The sequence below is a fragment of the Arvicola amphibius genome, chromosome 13 (genome assembly GCF_903992535.2).
Source record: "Arvicola amphibius chromosome 13, mArvAmp1.2, whole genome shotgun sequence".
Lineage (NCBI taxonomy): Eukaryota > Metazoa > Chordata > Mammalia > Rodentia > Cricetidae > Arvicola > Arvicola amphibius.
This window is the reverse complement of record NC_052059.1, coordinates 30882102-30902513: the sequence shown is the minus strand read 5'-3', so window position 1 is coordinate 30902513 and position 20412 is coordinate 30882102.

The window sequence follows — 20412 nt, the reverse complement described above, 5'->3', positions numbered from 1 at the left end:
CTGGATGGAGCGGGGAGGACCTTGGACTTCCCACAGGGCAGGGAACCCTGACTGCTCTTTGGACTGGAGAGGGAGGGGGAGGGGAGTGGGGGAGGGGGAGGGAAATGGGAGGTGGGGAGGAGGTGGAAACTTTTAATAATAAAAAAATAAAATAAAAAAGAAAGGAGAGAGTAAGAGGATTTAGCTAAAACTACGGTTGTTTGAGAAAGTCTTATGAAAAGTTTTTAAACCACATAAAAATATAAATAAACTGAATTGAAAACCGAGATGTAACTCCACATAGCCATTATCAGAGAAACTTCCTCCTGAAGAAGATGGAAACAAGTATACAGACTCATGGCAGACATTCTACTACAGGAAATGAAAATTTGGAACTCTTGTCCTAAAAGAGCTATCTCCATCAAATTCCTTCCCTCAGAGTTTATGGAATGCTGAGGAAAATGAGTCTGAAGAAGTAGAAGAGCCAGACAGGATGGAGAACACCAAGGAACAAGGCATGATCACATTACATACAAACTCTCAGAGACTGAGGCAGCATGAACAGGGCCTACATAGTACTGAACCACATCCTTTGCCTATATATTGTGACTTTCAGAGTAGTGTTTTTAGAAAATTAAAACAAAGTAGACCTCTTTTGTATATGCCTTTTCTTGGGTTCCCTTCTGTTTTTCTTAATTAAATTCCAATATGTTAACTTTCTTTTATACTTTATTCTTTTCCCTTTTAGAAGCCTGTTTGTTTTCTAATGAGGAAAAGAAATGACATGGATTCTCATAGGTCGAAAAGAACTGGGAGGAGTATAAGGAGGAGGAATTGTAATCAGGATCCATTATATAAGAAAAAAATCTATTGCCAAGAAAAGGGTTTGTAAAAGGTATTTAGAGTTTAAAAGGAGTCAAGAAGATTTTATAATAATATTTGTGAACATTAATGAAATATTACTCTTTAGGTTTATATTATGAATAGGTATTTTGATAAAAAAAAATCAATGAAGGATGTTATAGTTTGAATGTAAATGGTCCCCATAGGCTCAGAGAGGGGTGGCACTATTAGGACGTGTGCCCTTGTTGGAGGAAGTGCTTCACCTGAGTTGGGCTTTGAGGTTCAAAATGCTCAAGTTAGGCCCAGTGTCTTTCTTGGTCTTATTGCTCTCTTCCAATCATCTCCGGCTCTTATAATCTTTCCCCTGAGTCCTGAGTGGAGGAATTTGGTGGAGACATCCAATTTAGAATTCACATAATGTCTGACTGTCTGGCTCTGCATCTGCTCCTATCTGCCACTGGGAGAAACCTCTTTGATGGTGTCTGGATAAGACAGTGAACTGGGAGTATAGCAGAATATCCCTAAGAATCATTTTATTGATTATTTTAGACCAGTAATGTTTGGTTTTATGTTAGCTAGATCTCTTGACTATCTAGTGTCTGGTTCTTGTTTTTAAGCAGTGTCTTCCTTCTGAGATCAAATCACACATTGGTTGGCTACTCCACACTTTCTGTGCCATCATTGCTCTAGAATATTTTGCTAATAGGACAGATTGTAGGGTCAAAAGTTTTGTGGCTGTGTTGCTGTCGTGTTTCTCTTTTGGTAGCCTGTAGAGTACCTTACAACACCAAAGAGACTAAGAAGTATGGGTGAGGGTTTCATAGGTACCAGCTCGACTTCTCCATGTTCAGTGCATTGTGTGAGTGTTGTCCTCAGCAATGGAGTCCCACTGTCAGCTCCGGAGAGCAGAGTTTTGTCTTATCAAAAGCCTGGTTGCTTGGGTATTTCCATTTGACTTTCCAAATCACCCTTATTATTATTTGTCCTTCCCCAAATTTCCTCCCCTTCTCACCTAATCCTCCTATTTCATTCCCCCTATCTTTCTATAGCTCTATTTTCCATTCCCTCTTCCTTGTGATATCCTCTCCTTCCCCTAGTCTCTTACTCAAAATCTAACTCCTGTTTTCATGTGGATTTTAAGATGCTTATCAAAGACTTAAAAGCTAACATCCACATAGAAAAAAACATATATAGTATTTGTCTTTTTCTGAGTTACCTTACTCAGTCCGATTTTTTCTATTTCCATCCATTCACCTGATAACTTCATAATTTCTTTTTATAATAAATGAGTAACATTTCATTGTGCAAATGTACCACATTTTCATTATTCATTCATTGATGCATATCTGGGCTGTTTCCAATTTCTGGTTTCTATGAGTAGAACTGCAATGAACATGGAGAAGCAAGTGTCTCTCTAGGAGGTCATAGAGTCATTTGGGTTTATGCCTAAGATTAATGTAGCTGAATCTTGGGGTAGATATATTTCTAGGATTTAGGGATAGTCATGTTTATGTCTATAGATCTTGTACAATTTTGTGATTCCATTAGCAATGGATAAGTATGACCTTTCCCCACATCCTTGTCAGTATATGTCACTCATTTTATTTATCATGCATATATACCATATATATTGATCATATGTATATATTTCTATATACATCAAATAATGCATACATTTAAGATATAGGTCAGTGTTAAAGTACTTGCCTAGCATTTATGATCCTGGATTTCACCCCCAGCACTGGAAAGGATATGTGTGTTTGTGTGGGGAGGGGAGAAGAAGGAGACAGGGGAAGAGGGAGGAAGAGAGGAAGACCCGGAAAGAAGTAGAACAGGAGGTGTTCCATGCCTTCGAAGAAATTTCCAACAATGAGATGTTTATGTCTTTACGCTTTTCCTTTCCAGAAATCAACGTTGTTCCTCATATCTAATAAAGCACTTGCTTAAAAAAATGCTTCATAAACCATGCTTAAAATATTCTGTAGACAATCCTAACAGTTACCATATGTATTGATAGATTTAGAGAATATCCCTTGAAGTCTTTATAAATTCAAAGCCTGGGTTATCTCAAAACAAAACAAAACAAACAAACAAACAAAAAAATACTCATGTGTTCACCTCCTTTGACTTTTGATGTCCTACATATGATTTTAATATTTATAAGCACATGTCCCCTCATTCTCTCACTTTTCTTTCTCCTCTCCCTTTTCTCTTTTCCTGCACCCCGATCTCCATCTTCCTGTCTGCACCTGCCTACCTGCAGTTCTTGGGTTTCTTGTTTTAGTTTGGCTTAGTGGTTTACTGCTCCCAACAACTGCCTTTTTTGTGGCCTTCCAGCACAGTAATGGGTTTCCTCAGCTGCTTACATGGTTTTCTGTGCTACAAGTCAACTAGGGGGACTTTAGCTTCTTACCATCTTCTAATTATTCTGATTTGTACTAGTTTTAAGTCAATTACACAGAAGCAAACAGAGGATCAGCTCCAGCTTGTACCATTTTTTTTCAAAGATTGATCTTTATTTCTTGTTTTACAGAAACACTATTCATTTTATTCTTTTAATTAATCAGCATTTAGTACTTCTAAATTTAGTATTTAATGACCTTCTCCCTGTACATTATCCCTCTTTATTCTAATTGTGTTTTATTTGCTATTTGAGGATACATGTGAGGTTTTGATTAAGTAGGCTTTACTAGAGACACAGTCTTTTCCCTGTCTTGAGTCTCTTGTTTTTATCCGTGTTTCTTTACTCAGAAGATGGGACCTCAATCATGCTCAACATGCTCTGCTACTGAGCTGCATCCCTAGCGGGAGGCCTCATCCTGCCAATAAATGATTGTAAATTATAACATGTGCTTGAAATAGTTCTATGAAGAAAACTGTCTTAAGCTAGGCACGGGCATTAATACCAGCACTCCAGAGAAAGAGGCAGGCAGATCTCTGTGGGATCAATGTTTTCCTGGTCTATAGACCAACTTCCAGGACAGTCAGGGCTATTATACAGAGAAACCCTGTCTTGAAAAATTAAAAATAAATAAATATTAAAAATATGTGTGACTTGAGTTGTGGGATATACCTTGTATCATTAATTTACTAATATATATGCATATATGCATATATATATATATGTATTACACACTCACATATATGTGGCATGGCAAACTTTCATCCAATAGTGGTTATGTCCTCTCTTCTAACCTTCACAGTGCTCTCTCTTCTCTCTGATCTTTGCATTATGGCCCTTTTCTTCACTGAAAATGTTCTTATTATTCATAAATATTATCACTCCTTAAAGATCTGGTTCAACCTGAGACACCATAAATGGAAGCTGCCAGTGGCAAAGGCTGTATACCTGCTCAGTGAAACTTCTTTACTTGTCCTCTTGGCCATGCTGAAGTCAGACGCAGAAGCCCTGGCAGGTGTGAGCACCTGTCTGTATTTTAGCAAACATGAAATAGTGTGAGTGTTGCTTCCAATCCTGGATTATGAAAACTGCTATGTACAGTTTACTCAGGTATCTTCTCCTTCTTTGCTGGTTTCCTAGGTGATGACCTCAGGGAATCCTTGAAAATTACCTGAGAAGATGGTAGAGCTGTAACAGGGATCATTACCCAAGCACAAAATAAATACTTTCATAACAATTTTATTTTATGTAACTAACTTATGAATACAAATTTGCTTTGACAGATTACTGTACTTTAGTACCTGGGCTATTCTTTCACCCACACTATATCCCTCTACCCAGAACTAAGAGAAATGTTTTGCTTATACTTTAATTTTATTATTTAATATCCTTTAAAATTTTACCCTTTCACCTTAAGTTCCCCTTGCTCTCTTCTTTACTTTTTACTCTCATGGTTTCGAACTGAAATTTATTGTTACAAGGAATCTGTTTTGCCTGAAGGTGTTTGTTTAATCATCTTACTCTCATTATTGTGCCTCTGCCATGGTGTGGATGTTGAGCAGCCCACAGTGGTTCATATGCAAACAGTCCCTCCATCTGCTGCTCCTGGAAGAAGCAGTATAATTTAAGAGTTACAAAGTAAAGTTAGATTCTTGTCAATTGGGGACTATTTTCTCAAAGGGATTCCCCTCCTCCCTCACAGATCTCTCTGTTCCAGTATTGAGATGGCATCATTCTTACGACTGACTGGTATTTCCAACATGTCATTGACTGTGCAGTGTGTCCTTATCAATTCTAGTCACAGAACACTCAACAAGCCTGCACTGAGCCATTTAGACTTTCAACTCCATACTTATGAGCGGAATACACCTTCTTTTCTTATAATAGGTAGTCTATTTCAAAGTTTTTACTGTATGCTAAGTTGACCAACACACCTCCTTTTAGCACATTTATTCCTTGTCAAATATATCTTTATATCATATGCATTTACTCTACTAAATGTCTTTCTGCTCCCTTACCTGTCTGTCTACCTTACATTAGGAGGTTCAGCAATTCCGTAATCCTCTTCTCACTTTCGGCAGCTTCATTTGTCCATTGAAACCCCTCAGATTAGTGACACACACCTGCAAGGACTGGAACCTTTATCAATTCAAGGTCTCTGGTGTCAATGAAATCCTCTGTGTGTTCAGAAGAAATTCTACTAAACTTCTTCCTGTACTTACACAGAAATTCTTTTAGATCATCCTTAACTTCCCAAGTCAATGTCTCTGTCCTAACCAGTGACCTGATACCCACTACACACACACACACACACACACAATCTGATACTTTAAGACAAGTGAATATACTTAAAGATATTGCGCTTTTCTACTTAAATTTAGGACATATTTTGTCATAACAGAATACATGTTCTATCGTGTCTATTCTTTTACCCGTGATGGAGATACCTGGAATTATTACATAACATACAATAGTCCAATTTAATTTCAAGTTAAAAAACCTAAGTATGCCCATTTCTATATTTAAAACTTAAGATCAGCATTTGGGATATACTAACCCCAAAATATTGATGTCCATCTTTTTAGAAGTAAATATATATTTTTTCCATGGTTTATTTTTTTATATTTAAAAAAATTTCCATCTCCTCCCCTGCTCCTCCCCCTTCCCTCCCCTCCCCTCCACCCATACCCCCCCCCCTCTCCAGACCAAGGCGCCATCAGGGTTCCCTACTCTATGTTAAGACCATGGTCCTCCCAACGCCCCCCAGGTCCAGGAAGGTGATCAACCAAGCTGACAAGGCTCTATTTTTAAGCATTGTCTTGGTTTGTTTTTGGCCATTCAAGGCTACTTGATCTAGATCTATTTGATGTATATAGTCTATTGTTATTCACTATGTCAAAATATACAATGTAAATATTTCAAAGTGAAAGACTAATTTGGACTTGTGGTTTTAGAAATTACAGTCTATGGTCACCTGAATCCATTGCTTTTAGTTCATTGATAAGCCAAAATCTTCAGGGTGGAAAGGCAAGACAAAAAGAACTACTCAGCTAGTGCCTGGTAGTAAGCAAAATGCAGCAAGAAAGGGCCACAGCAACATGCACCGCACTACTGTTTTTAGCCATGTCCTACCTTCCAATGTTCCATTCAGCTTTCAACTAATTAGTAGCTAACCCATGGATCGAGTTAGCATCTTCAGGATGCAATCATCTCTGAACAATTGGATCTACCAGCTAGAAACTATGTTTCTAAATATAAATCTTTGAGGGACACCTCATATCTAAGTCTTAACATTGTTAACTCTTCTATTTTATACAAATATTTTATTAATATTCGTGTTTTTAGTTCATCCAGGGTATGGATTATTTCCTACAGAAAATTCATCAAAGTAAGTTATCCCCTATGGTAAATGACTTTGTTGTGACCCTGTAATAGTACCTTGAAAGTTACATATATATATATATATATATATATATATATATATATATATATATATATATATACACTATACTTTCTTTTTCACTATACTGAGAAATGTGGTCTTTACATCTCCAACCAACTATATTTTTCCTCTTTAAAGGTTGTATTGATTTTGACAGATTTATGAACACTTAGTCTTTACTTTATCATTACTCACCTGTGAACTATTCTTATTTACTGAAATATGTCTTTTGTCTTTACACATTTATAAAAGAGGAATTGTCTTTTTTGATTTTGGTTTTTTTTGTATTTTTCTGATCTTGATGAATTTTGAATATTATTTTTGCCTATGTTTAAAAGATTAGTACGGCTTAGGCTTTCTGTTTCATAGATAATATCCTTGCTATATTCTCTCTAGGGATAAATTCATCCGTGGAGTTTCAATAAATATTGCTAATGTATTTGTATATCCCAAGTTTCTCCCAGGATTGAAAGATGTTCCAAGCATAGTCACATATGTGCACTTTGATATCATAAGAAAATTACTAAATTAATTTACCATTTTCCCCAAAATGTATTCATTTCCTTAGTCTTCATATAATTTTAAGGAACAAAAGAACTAAATTTTTCCCCGAATATCTAAAAATACTTCAAATCTCTGCTGTAATATATTGCCAAACATTAAGACATGTATTTCATACATATATTTCAATCAATCATATCTCTTCTCTGTATTTCTCTGTGTCACCTATAAGCTTTGAAGCTTTTCAAGGGTATATTTCTCCCTTCAACACATTTCACTCACTCCCAGAGATGTGACTAGGCATGAGTCAGCTTCCCTGCTCAGTTCAGCTCATCTACTCCCATATGAGGGATAGGAAGGCAGATTTACAAGTTTAAAGGTTGCCTTGTATCCATCAACAGCTGATCTGAAAGAACTTTACTGCCATGCACTTCTCAGCAAGATGTAGAGCAAAGCTGTCCTTTGACTTAGAGTCAACACTGTAGGCTGTTTGCTTCCCCTCCTCCTTTCCCATGAGGTATCAGTTTCTTCTTTTAGCAACAGTCCAGACAGAAACTGTCTCGTATATATTATCACCTGGATCAGAGGGGGTTGGGAGCTGATGCTGATTAGGTATCCAATTTGCAATATACTCAACCTTCTGCCAACATACAAGACCACAAAGGTCTTCAAAAGCCCAGGGCTACTGATACCACATTTCAGCATATTGGTGGTATTTCCTGGACTTAAAACATCTCTCAAACAGTAAATTATTTACTGTTTTCCTTTAGACTAATTCCACATAGAGCAACACCAGCTTCCTAAGCAATCCTTGATGCTTACATATGACAGCTTCATCTTGAGCTTTCACCCCAGAACATAAATGTGAACAGAGAAAGTCGATGATGCTGTTTCTATGGGACATTGTTCCATGGTCTAGACAATTGTCAAAGTGTTTATTCTTGTATGTATATACATTCTGTAAAAGCATTCCAGTGAAGAAGATGTGAAATATCCCACATCTTATTTTTTTCAAGAAATGGGTAATACCTTCTAAAAATACCTTAAACTTTTCCATTGCTATAAATATTTTTAAATGTTAAGAAAAATAGAATAAATTTAAAAATCCAATTATTTTTATTCTAAATATATAGTTACAAATATAATTAATTCAAAAGTTTAAAGAAAACAACTACTTAACTAATATGATACATCTCTTTAACTGCCCACTTATTTGGGAAAATATTCAATTGTAAAATGTAAGTGAACTCTCAAAAAATTGATATGTTTCTTGAAAAGATTAATATGTTATTAAATCAAATCAGACATGTGATTTTATATATATATATATATATATATACAAAGTTCTATTAAAACTCTTTTTCATAAATGTGTGAATGTGTTTCTACACTGCTCAGAATTCTGAGCACAATTTGTACCTGCCACACAGAAGATGGTCTTCTAGCCTTTTGATAGTCAGACAACTTGATGCCATCCTAGCAAGTGGTCAGGATATGCAAATGTCATTCCGCTCCTTCTATTGAAACTAGGATGTTGCCTGGGAAAGAGGTGATTTTCTATCTCCATGACAAAACAAACTCAGGTGTGGATTTCTTGAAGGATCATTGAAACTTCATCCCAATAAAGTCATGTGAGTTGTGTGTTTATCCCCACACCTCCATGCTCCTATGATTTATGTCAGGGCCAGTCCCATATGCTACCATTACAAAGACTAAACAAAACAAAAACAAACAAAAAACTTGCCTTAGAAACTGTCTCTAGTAGTTAATGGAACCTTAGCTAGTAGGCTACACTGGCAATCTTTGGCTCTAAGAAGGAGTACTGATAATGCCCAGAGAAAAGAAGATCCCTTTGTTTCTAGCTTTCTGTTCTTTCATATAATTGCTTCATGGATTATTTAAAAAATAACTACCACTAAGCCATATCATAGAGAGAAGATATATAACATTGTGTCAGCATTTTACATAGAATTGAGATAGAAATAAGAAGTCAAATAACTCCCTTTGTATGTATATATTCATCATACAATGACAACATTCCTAGGTTTTATTTTTCTATCAAGGTTTCAAAGTATGCCATCTGATATAACAATGTCATCTGTTGGTGCTTGTATTGATAGGTAGAAATACTCTTTTCATCTGGAGTAAATAAAACCATGTTAAAGAATTCTGAAATGTGTTTCCTCCTATTTCATAACCATACCTTTTAATATGGGATCTATTTGATAGATAAATGTATATATTTATATATGACAAGGTTCTCTGCACTTCCCTACATTTCTGGAAAGCTGAGCTTCTCTGTGCACTATGGAATGTTTAGCAGTATCCTGGCCTCTACAATCTATACTATCGTATAAGAGCAGGAGGTGGTGTCAGAAATTGTTAAACGTCCTCTAAAAGGCTACAATGCCAGAAAAATTGCTCTACATTGAGAAACATTGTTTATGCAATATGTCATTGATGTGACAGAATGTCTGCAGTTCCTAAGGGAGAGCTGTCTTCCTGTACCTCAGAAGAGTCATAATTTTAGTGAACTATTGACTTCTCTATTTGCTATAATCTGTACCTCCAGACTGACTTTGTGGACACTTAACATATATCACTAGCAAAAAAAGAATACCCGGGAAGGGTTCTGTTATGTTCTCAGGGTAAACACAGGAGAACCATTATACCTAGTCTTTCCTGATGACTCTCCATGTCTCTTTAGAAAGTTTTTCATTGGCTGAGAATAGTATGCACATTCCATTTCTTAATCTCTAAATATCAACATATGTCAATTACAGCTATCAAAATTGTCTACTCATACTACAAACTGCCTAATAAGATCAAAGGAACTAAAGAAAACTAATATGTTAGTCTGTATAAAGTGGTATTTTCTCCCACAAAGAGTACTTAAATTCTTGGGACTCTTCACTTTAGCACTAGCTTAGTGAGCATCACATTACAGTTGGATGTTATGTGATAGCTGCAAAATTTAAGAATCATTTTATTGTAAAAAATTATTTTAGACAATATATTCTTGTTGTCAGACTTTTTTGGGGATGTCAGTCCCCAAATAATGACACAACCATTTAATTATGAAAGTGTAGCCTTAGCTTAGACTTCTCTCTGACTAGTCTTATAGCATAAATTAACTCATTAATATTAATCTATGTTCTGGCATGTGACTTGTTATCTATCCTCCACAATGTATGTCCAACTTCCTCAGTGTCTCGCTGACATCTCCTGCTATATCATATTCTAACCCTGAGTTCCTCTCTCTACCCAGAAGTCCCACCTATTCTCTCCTGACTAGCTATTGGCCATTCAGGTCTCTATTAAACCAATCAGGTACCTTAGGCAAGTGAGGCAAAACATAGACACCTTCACACAGTATCAACAAATATTGTGCAATATATTCTGATTATGTTTATCCACTACCCTCAACTTCTCCCAGAACTTTCCAACTTCCTCCTTACCCCACTCCTTTCTTATTCTTAGTCTTTAGACAAGCAAAACCAAAAACACACATGTATACAAAACCTCTACAAGCCAAAATATACAAGTTAAAAGGGCAATAAAAAATAATACTCAGACTAAGCAATAGGAGACAAGTTTACCACTAATTTTGCTTTGTGTTGTTTACCTACTCCTGGGCATGGCACCTACCCTTAAGCATGGTTAATACACTGCATTGAGAGAAAACCTCTTTTTCCTTTGCGTATGAGTATAAATTGCAGATAGCTTCCTGATTGGGAGTGGGAGATTTTGTCCACGTGCTCCTTTCACTGCTGGGGGCCAATCTGACTTGAACTTGTGCAGGTGCTGTCCATGGTGCCAGAGTTATTGTGACTCTATATACATGCTACTCTTGTTCTCTCTGGGAGACAGAGCTTCCCTGGTGTCGTCAATCCCCTCTGGCTGTTAAAATCTTTCCACTTATTCTTCCTCATAGAATCCTAAGCCTTGAGTGGAGAGGTTGGATGAAAGCAACCCACTTAGGACTAGGTGCTCCAAAGTCCTCGAACGTCACAATAACCATTTAATTCTCTTCTGCTTCATAGTCCCTCCAAACTGATGGTGTTGATGCTTGCTGGTATTATCCAACTAAATTTACAAGTATCCTCCAGTTGAATGCTTCCTAATGTCTTCTCAGTGAAACCTCTACCAAGGTCTTGCTTGAGTCATTGCAGAAGCCATGCATCTAGAAATACATAATAATCACAAACCATCTTCTCACTTCTCATTATGATCCAATGCTTTAAGCAACCTCTTCTCATGCTCCTGTAGCTTTATTCCACAAAGGCCTATATTAGCCGTATTACATCTTCAAACAGTTTTTCTCTCTGTTTTTATCAAGTTCACAAAAAGTGGAAATGTCCCTAGGAAGTTGAAAGAAGGCTGTAAGTCTAGGAAATAAAATAAGATAAATCTAAACCTTTAATAAATCCTGTCCTTCTTAATGTTATCCTTAGAAACAGGTGGCTGGGAATAACTGTTCTTAAACCAATACTAAAAATAGTTCTCAATATTAGACTCATAGAGATACTGATTTGTTGGAGACTAAATTCTATATATTTCATCTTTCTAGATTACCCTAACCATATCTTGACTATAAAGAAAAAACTAAGACGTCCAGCAGAAAACTAGACACTTTAACAACACAGATTAGAAAAATTAAAAAAAAATCTATTTCTAGCCAAGAAATTAAAAAAATAATGTGGAATTATCTATAAGAATTCAGAAAATGCATCTGAAGAATAGTTAGCTTTATTTTGCATACTAGCACAAAATATGCACAAACTATCGTAAAAACTTAAAATGTATAAAAACTATGCATGCTCTTATAGCCATGCCTAACATTACTCATAGAGGAGTTAAAGGAAAATTGAAGGGTTCAGTGTTGAATTGTAAATGCAAAATTTACTGAAGTGCATGTTGCACTGGTGTCCTAATTTCATAGATATTTCTTGCTGACATTGTAGTCAGTTTATGTGCCAAAGATGTGAAACCCATGAACACTTAAATGGAATGTCTCCATCAAATGCCTCCATTCAAGCGCAGTAAGACCCAGAATGGATGAATGACACCAAAGAAAGAGTTGCTTCTAGACAAAATAGAGACTGTGACAGCATGCACAGGGCCAACAAAGATTCAAGCCAGATGGGTTCTATTGCTGAGAACAGGAACTATAAGGCACTCCCATTCCTCATATTTTAATGGACACTTGCAAATAAAAAGGATAGTTTTGCACAATGGAGTTGCAATGGGTATATAAACCATATTAATGTAGAGCCATGCTCAACAGGAGATAGCCAACATAAAAAGAACTCATTTATAATTTTTGTAGGCTTCTTGTCTCTTATTACTCTGTTTGGGAATTTTTTTTCTCTTACTGGTACTTGTATGCCATGGTTGCTGATTTTGCAGTTTCGTTAGTTTTGTATGTGTGTTGTGTTGTGTTTTATTAGTTCTCTTTTGTTTCTAATTTTTTTACATTTAACACTTTTTACATTTCCTGGAACTCTACAGGCCCCTTGAGCCAGGGAAGCAGGTAGCCTAAATACAGAGCTTCATCTCTCCCGCCATGTGCTCCAAATCCAACCCCCTATATCATTTCTAGTTCTGTGGATGACCAGTTTCTATGGCCAACCCCTTCTTCTCTGGACTCCAGTGGATCACACAGATCTTCCCCTCAAAACTTCATTTCCCAGACACATCCCACTAGCCAGTTTCTCAACTCGAGTAGGCATTTTCTGGGAAACCACTGGCCACTTTGGCCAAGGAAGCAGGTGATGAACTTCAGATCTTCAGATCTCCCCGTCTCAAATCCATTCCCCCTGTCACATCAGAGGTGTTTCTCATCAAAAATCGTCTATAGAGGACAGACAAAATAATAGGAGAATGAAAATGAAGGTGAGACCCAAGGTTGTCATCTAACAGTGACAATACCATAACAATGTCAATTACAAATGTGTGTGACCAGGAAACCTGAAACCACCTTGTGGTTTCACCTTGGCAGAAAAAACAAACAAACAAACAAACAAACAAAAAAATCCAGCCAGCCCACCAGGTGAGAATTTATGAGCTTAAAAGAACAGGGTAATTAAAGGTCAACTCATTGTCTCATTGCCAGACCATCCAACTAGAAGGAAGGAATGTGTAACCCCAGTGACAATAAATAAACAAAAGACTGGGGCCAAAGGACATATGTATTTGGTTTTTATTCATTGAACAGTTAAGTTGCTTTATTTTTTACTCTATTTCTTCTAATTTATTTTTTGTGTGTGTGACAGGGTTTCTTTGTATATCTTTGGCTGCCCTGAAACTTACTCTGTAGACATGGCTACCCTTGAACTCACAGAGATCCGCCTGCCTCTACCTCTCAAGTGCTGAGCCACCACACCCAACTACTCTATTTCTTTTTTTTTTTTTAAGGTTTTTCTCTATACTTTTTTTTTCTCTCCCAAGCCTAAGTATATTTTAAAACATACTGTATTATGTTCAGAGGGTTTTTGTTTTTATCTGGATCTGTCTTTACTGTTTAATTCTCTTTTTCTGACCACATAATACTTTCATTTGCTAAGCAATGTAGCTGGATTAACACTGCAGCGTTGGTGGCTGGATCCACCCAATTCCTTAGACTTCTGAGAATCTAGCTTCATGGTGGAGGCACTGGCAAGAGCCATGTTTATTGTCAAAACTCTGTGGAGTTTCAAAGTTTATGCCACCACCAAGAAGCATGACACCCGCTGTTCCTAAACACCATTTAAGTGTTTCATGGCAGAGCCTTTTAAATGAGCCACCATGTGGGTTTTGATGCTAATGCTGAGTCAGGAAGTCTTTCTTAAAGGAGTCATGCCTCTGCTTGCCACCACCAAACAAAGCCCTCATGAGACAATGCTACCAGGAAGCCATGGATAATTCCATTCTTTTATCTATTTAGAATCCTTTAAAGCTTTCTCAGGCTTTATGTCAAAATTCTTGCGCTACGTTGTTCACCATTTTGTAAACAGAGACTGTGCATTTATTTTGCAGCCACCCAAACCTTAATAATCACCCAGAAACTCTATTAATTACAACACTGTTTGAGTGACGACTCAGGTATATTTCTAGCTAGCTTTTATACATTAAATTAACCAATTTTATTAATCTGTGTATCGCCACAAAGTCAGTAGGTAAAGTTCTGGTGTCATTCTCCTTCTGCAGTTACATGACATCTGCCTGATTCTTCCTTCTTTTTTGCTGCCTTCATTTTAATTTTCTCGCCTACCTATATTCTGGCCTGCCATAGAACACAGCAGTTTCTTTATGAACCAAAGGTAATAAAATATACCCACAGCATACAGAGGCGAATCTCACATCAACAAGAACATACTAAATCTTTTAATAAACTTTTTTTCAAAACATGCTCAACTGTATGTTAAAAAGAACATTGAATATTATTTTTAAAATGCTATATAAGTTTTTTATTTCTTTCCAAGGTGAGAGCGTAGAATGGCTTCAGTTTTACATCTCTAGCTGTCTGAAGATCAACACTACCTTATTGACAGTTTTTTCTATCTGATCCTTAAATCAATGACTTTAGACACAAGGGTCCTTATTTAAACTCCCAGAATACTCAGAGTCCTGTATCTCTGTTTATCTTTACCCTGCTCTCATTTTCATACCTGTGCCTCTTTGATTGGGAGTTCATTTGTTTGTTTACCCTCATTTATAACTTTCTTTTGTCACATTCTTTTCCATATCTAAAATACTGAAAAATCAGCTAAGTTCAAGCCTGGCAAATTTTATTCTGAAACGTCTCTTCCTCATCAGAGAATTACTTAATGTGTCTCCTGATTTCTGTGTGAAAATATTTATCAACACTCTGGTGAGATATTATTATTGTCATTGCTGTTTTGTTGTTGTGCTAAGGATAGAACACAGAGCCTCACACATGATAAGCACATCCTCTTAAGCACTGACCCTCACCTACAACTGATCTTATTATTTAGCGAGGCAGTTTGGTCATATCAGGAATATAAGTGTTTCTTCTTTTATATTACCAACTTTATTTTGATCCTATATAATATATAGAAATATCCACATAAATTATAGTAAGGATTATGTATAAAAGCTAAAAATATGTTTTCAAAATTTTTAAATCAACATCACTTATGTCTTGGTACTTAGTTGAGAGCAAGATTATTATTAACTTCTATTTTCAAAGAGCATTTAACAAGTTCACTTTTGGCAATCAAGCTTCAATAGGTCTGGCATGTCATAACTAAAATGCAAACAGCTATGCAGAATTCACTATTCCTACACAAATCTACCATATAATACATCCACTGCCTATTATTATCGGACTGTGCAGTCCAAATGCAGACTTCAGAAGACACAATAAGGTGGGGATATTTGCCTTAAATTATTATGTCTCAAAGTGAATTCACTCAGATACTGAAGAAGTGTTTATTGTACCTATTTTAAATATTGTCATTATTCCTACTTTTATGGATATCCATGAGATAATTTTTTCCTGAGATTTGAGGGAGCAATTCCATGTATTCTCTATCACATCATTTTTCCCTTCACATTATTCAGCATCTGTTCTTCTTATTCTGCTACATAACCATTACCACTTTATATCAAAATTATCATCTCATTGCACTAACAGTTATGATAGCCCGTATTAATAATGATCCCTGGTGTTTCTTATCATTTATTTTCTGTACAAAAACAAAATAGTTTTAATGTAAATTATAATGTGCCTTGTGAAAAAATCCCATATTTCCCATCACCTAAAATTAAATCCAAATTCTCCTTTGAATAAATATGAGCATAACCACTCATTAACTAACCTTTCTCCCAACAATCTATTCTTTAATGTAATAGGTCCCATGGCTTTCATGTTTTTCCAGAAACATTGCCATCTGCCCTTCTTTTTTTCTTTTTTTAACTTTAAATATATATCTCCTCCCACATCGGTTCTATAATTAATATCAACTTATCAAAAGTCGTCTTCCTAGTTGGATTTTGTCAAGTTCTCTATTTTTCACTACCATTTTTGCCAGGTACTCTAACTTCTTGAAAGAAATTATTATTCTTTGGGTTGTTTAATCAGTAATAGATCTCTAACCAAAAAGTACTGTGTTCTTCACCATGTTTCTTTACCAACATAATGCTGTTTAACATATGGAAGGATTTTAATAAATATTTATCTAATAAGGAAATGTCAACTTCAACTGTGGATCTTTATTCCTTAAAGATTATGTATTCCAAACTCCATGGTGTGAATTGGTTTTTTTTTCTATTTATAGTATATAAATGAAAGATGATATCAAATAAAAAGTGTAGGAATAAAAAAGAGAAAGAAGAGTATAGGAAGAGATGAAAGAAAAAAGAGAGAATAATGGGAAGAATACAATTTAGATTGTTTAGTGTGTAGTTGGGCTGTTTACAAAAAGATGCTCGGTCTCTTAGCCAATCTCTAAAGTTCTAGATTACAAAATGAATCATTGTCGCTATTCTGACTTAAATTGTACAAATGAACAAATATATATACTCAAACATTCACTTGAATTTTCCCCTTATATTTTTTTTAAATTCAAGGAAGAGAGATTATTATTGTCCTGTGTACCTACGTCTCAGATTCCATAGCAATGTCAAATGTTGAGTAAAGAGCAAGAAAAATGGCTGTCACCTCACAGGCTATTATATGTTAAAGTAACTGGATGGAGGTGGAGTAAAATTCCCTGATTTGGAATAGAGACTATTGGGAGCAAAAATATGTACTGAGTAATGGACAGGGAACTATTAGTATGGGATCAATGCATTTTCAATTCTGTAACTGAGAAACTACCCAAATGGTGGGGTTATTTCACAGTCGGAGAAGCAAAGGGTGAGGCAAAGGTTGTAAAGGTGATGTTCACATTTTATTACATTCATAAGAATCCTAAATGATAATGTAAAGTAGGAGATTGAAAGCATGACTCTTGAGTAGGGTTGGCAGGGAGAAAATGATTAATCAATAATATACAGAACATTCTGTGAACTAATGTCATGTGAGATCATCTGTGGCTCTGACTCCAACCCATCTTTCCCACTGTCCTAATATTATTATTCATTCTCAAGATCTCTTTTACTGCATAAAATAATATTCATATATAAATGCCCACTAAATACAAAATTTTAAAAGTATCTACAATGGTATAATAAATACAAAGAAACAAAAATTTAATTCATGATACAATTTATCTGATACCAATTATAGAGGCAAAACTATACTGGATGTGCTTTATTGTAAATAACTTCATACTTGATAGGTGGTACTATATTTCATTTGAACTGCATAGAAGTGACTTAGTCAACGGAGTGCTTCTTAACATGTATGGGACCCTTGAATTGATCTCCAGCACTTAACCTATCAGGCAATTAACCCAGAGTGATGGCAAATGCCCATAATCACAGCACTTGGATGGAGAGGCAAAAGCATTAAAATGTGAAGGTCATTCTGGGTTACATAAAAAATATCAAGGCCAGTTTGGGCTACAAGAAACCTTGCAAAAATTAAATTTTAACAATACAGCCTTTTATCCTATTTTTAACTAAGAATCCACAAGCAAAGTGTATCTGAGCATATATCTAAAATAATCATTAAGGGCAAACACATGTTCAATATCGAGAAATCTGGAGAAACTGGTGTTGGCCTCTCAAAATCTCAGAGCAGCGTCATCACTTATAATATTTTTGTTTGTTATTCATAAAATTTCATAAACAAAATACTGTACTATCTTTTCTTGTATGCAATTGCTGTATTCCTTTATTTCTAGTATGTACACTCTATATATTATTTGGATACAGGACTTTTAAACCCTGATATATTCCTGTAACTCAAACTCTGTCTGTCTATATATATATATATATATATATATATATATATATATATATATATATCTGTCACTTCACCCCATTTCTTTTTGCTGTGGGATGATCCTTCTCCATTTATATATCATTGTCTACTTCTTAGAAAATTGAAATTCCTTGTCTTACTCACTTAAAATTAATAGCAATTATCTAGCCATTGGGAATCTATTTGAATTCTGTGACTATTAATACTATGCTTTCTCATGTGGCCCATTTGTGCTACAACTATGTCTCAATCTAGAGATGGGCAATACAAAAACAGCATGGGTTATATTAAAAGCCATGAGGAAAAGAAGACCAAGCAAGCCGGGCGGTGGTGGCGCACACCTTTAATCCCAGCACTCGGGAGGCAGAGGCAGGCAGATCTCTGTGAGTTCGAGACCAGCCTGGTCTACAAGAGCTAGTTCCAGGACAGGCTCCAAAGCTGCAGAGAAACCCTGTCTCGAAAAAACCAAAAAAAAAAAAAAAAAAGAAAAAAAAAAAAAGAAGACCAAGCGCTGAGTCCTTCACAATATAGATTGAAAAATGACGGTGCTCAGCCAACAGCTTGTGGAGGTGCTCAAAGGAAGCACTAAGATCCAGGATGGACTATTCTAACAAACACTTAGAATTCATAAATGGATACTTGGGAATTATTAGTGACTAAGAGAATAGATGAGTAATAAAATACAAAGTTATTAAATTCTAGTCATTAGAGACAGAGGACAAGAATTTAAAGGCAGTGTTCACGGGCAAATCCTGAAACATTTTACTAGAAAAAAAATGAAGCAATGAAACTTTATTTTAAAGCAGATGATATTATGTCATATTTGCATACTCATATTAAATATCCTACAGAATGTTGAAGAGTAAGAAAAAAAAAAGAATAGATCATTAAAACAAAATTTTAGAAGGCCTGTAATGATGATTCAGTTGATAAATCATATACCACAAAAGAATGAGGATGAGAGTTCATTCAAATTCTCAGAACCCATTTAAATGTTAGGTGGGCATTTGACCCCATCTGCAATTGTGTAAGAGATAGGATAGAGACAAACGGTCACCAGAGCAAGATAGCCAGTGAGACAAGCATATTAACAAATGGTGGACCCGTCTCTCTGAGTGTGGCCAACAGCGGGGGCTGACTGAGAAGCAAAGGACAATGGCGCTGGGCTCTGATTCTTCTGCATGGACGGGCTCTGTGGGAGCCTTCTCAGCTTGGTCGATCACCTTCCTGGACCTGGGGGGAGTTGGGAGGACCTTGGTCTTAGCATAGAGTGGGGAACCCTGATGGCTCCTTGGCCTTGAGAGGGAGGGAGGGGAGGTATGGGTGGAGGGGAGGGGAGGGAAGGGGGAGAAGGAGGGGAGAGAAGGGGGAGAAGGAGGGGAGGGAGGGGGAGGAGGAGGGAAGGAGATGGAAATTTTTAAATATAAAAAAAAAAAAAAAGATGAGAGGCTTTGCTTCAACAGATAAGATGGAGAGTTGTTCAATGAAGTGGAGAATAGTTGAGTAAGACTTTTCAAAGTCAATCCCTGGCCATCAAGACACATACTTAGGGGGGGAAGATGAGAATCAAAGAGTAAGAGCTTATTGAATATCAAAAAGAAATATAAAATAACAAATTCAGGAATTATTAGGAATAAAGCATATAGTTTCTGGACATGAGATCAACAACCATCCAACTCATCTTAGTATTAAAAAAAAGCTTCAATTGAAGACATCCTGTTTGACCTAATTGCACTCTAATACACGAAAATAAATGAAAGTTTTTTTCAGTTTGCCTTAGTCAAAATAATTAGCCATGTAATGCATACAGAATTTTGTATACGTAGAAAAATGTTCACCAAGAAAGATATTTAAGAAACCTTGTTTCCCACAAAGATTGCATGCAGTCCTTTCAGTATACATGATCACTCATAAATATTCCTTTGTTGGCTGCTCTTTGCTGTTTCTCAGTTCTGAGCTCTTTGTTTGATGGTGACAAGAACTATAAACATTGTTTGGAGGTTCCATGTCATTGTGTTTTCCCTCCAATACTTACTGGCCCTTACCTAGCTATACAAACTAGATTATATCATAATCCAGGGTGGTCTCTTATCTCAAGATTCACATCTTTATCAGGTTTCACAGACTAGGACAGTTACATTTTGGGGGAGCGAGGGGCAGCATTCAAATCACCAACCATTTCTTCTTTGACTATCTGTTTTCTTCTGTTTAAGTCAGGAAATCGTTAGCTAAAAATTATTTCACAATCAGTTCTGAAATAATGACATGGAGATGTCTTATTACTTAAATTAACCCATTTATATTAATTTACATTCTATTGCATGGTGTTACCTCTCTTCCATCTTGTACCTCTTCTATCCTCTCTGTGTCTCCT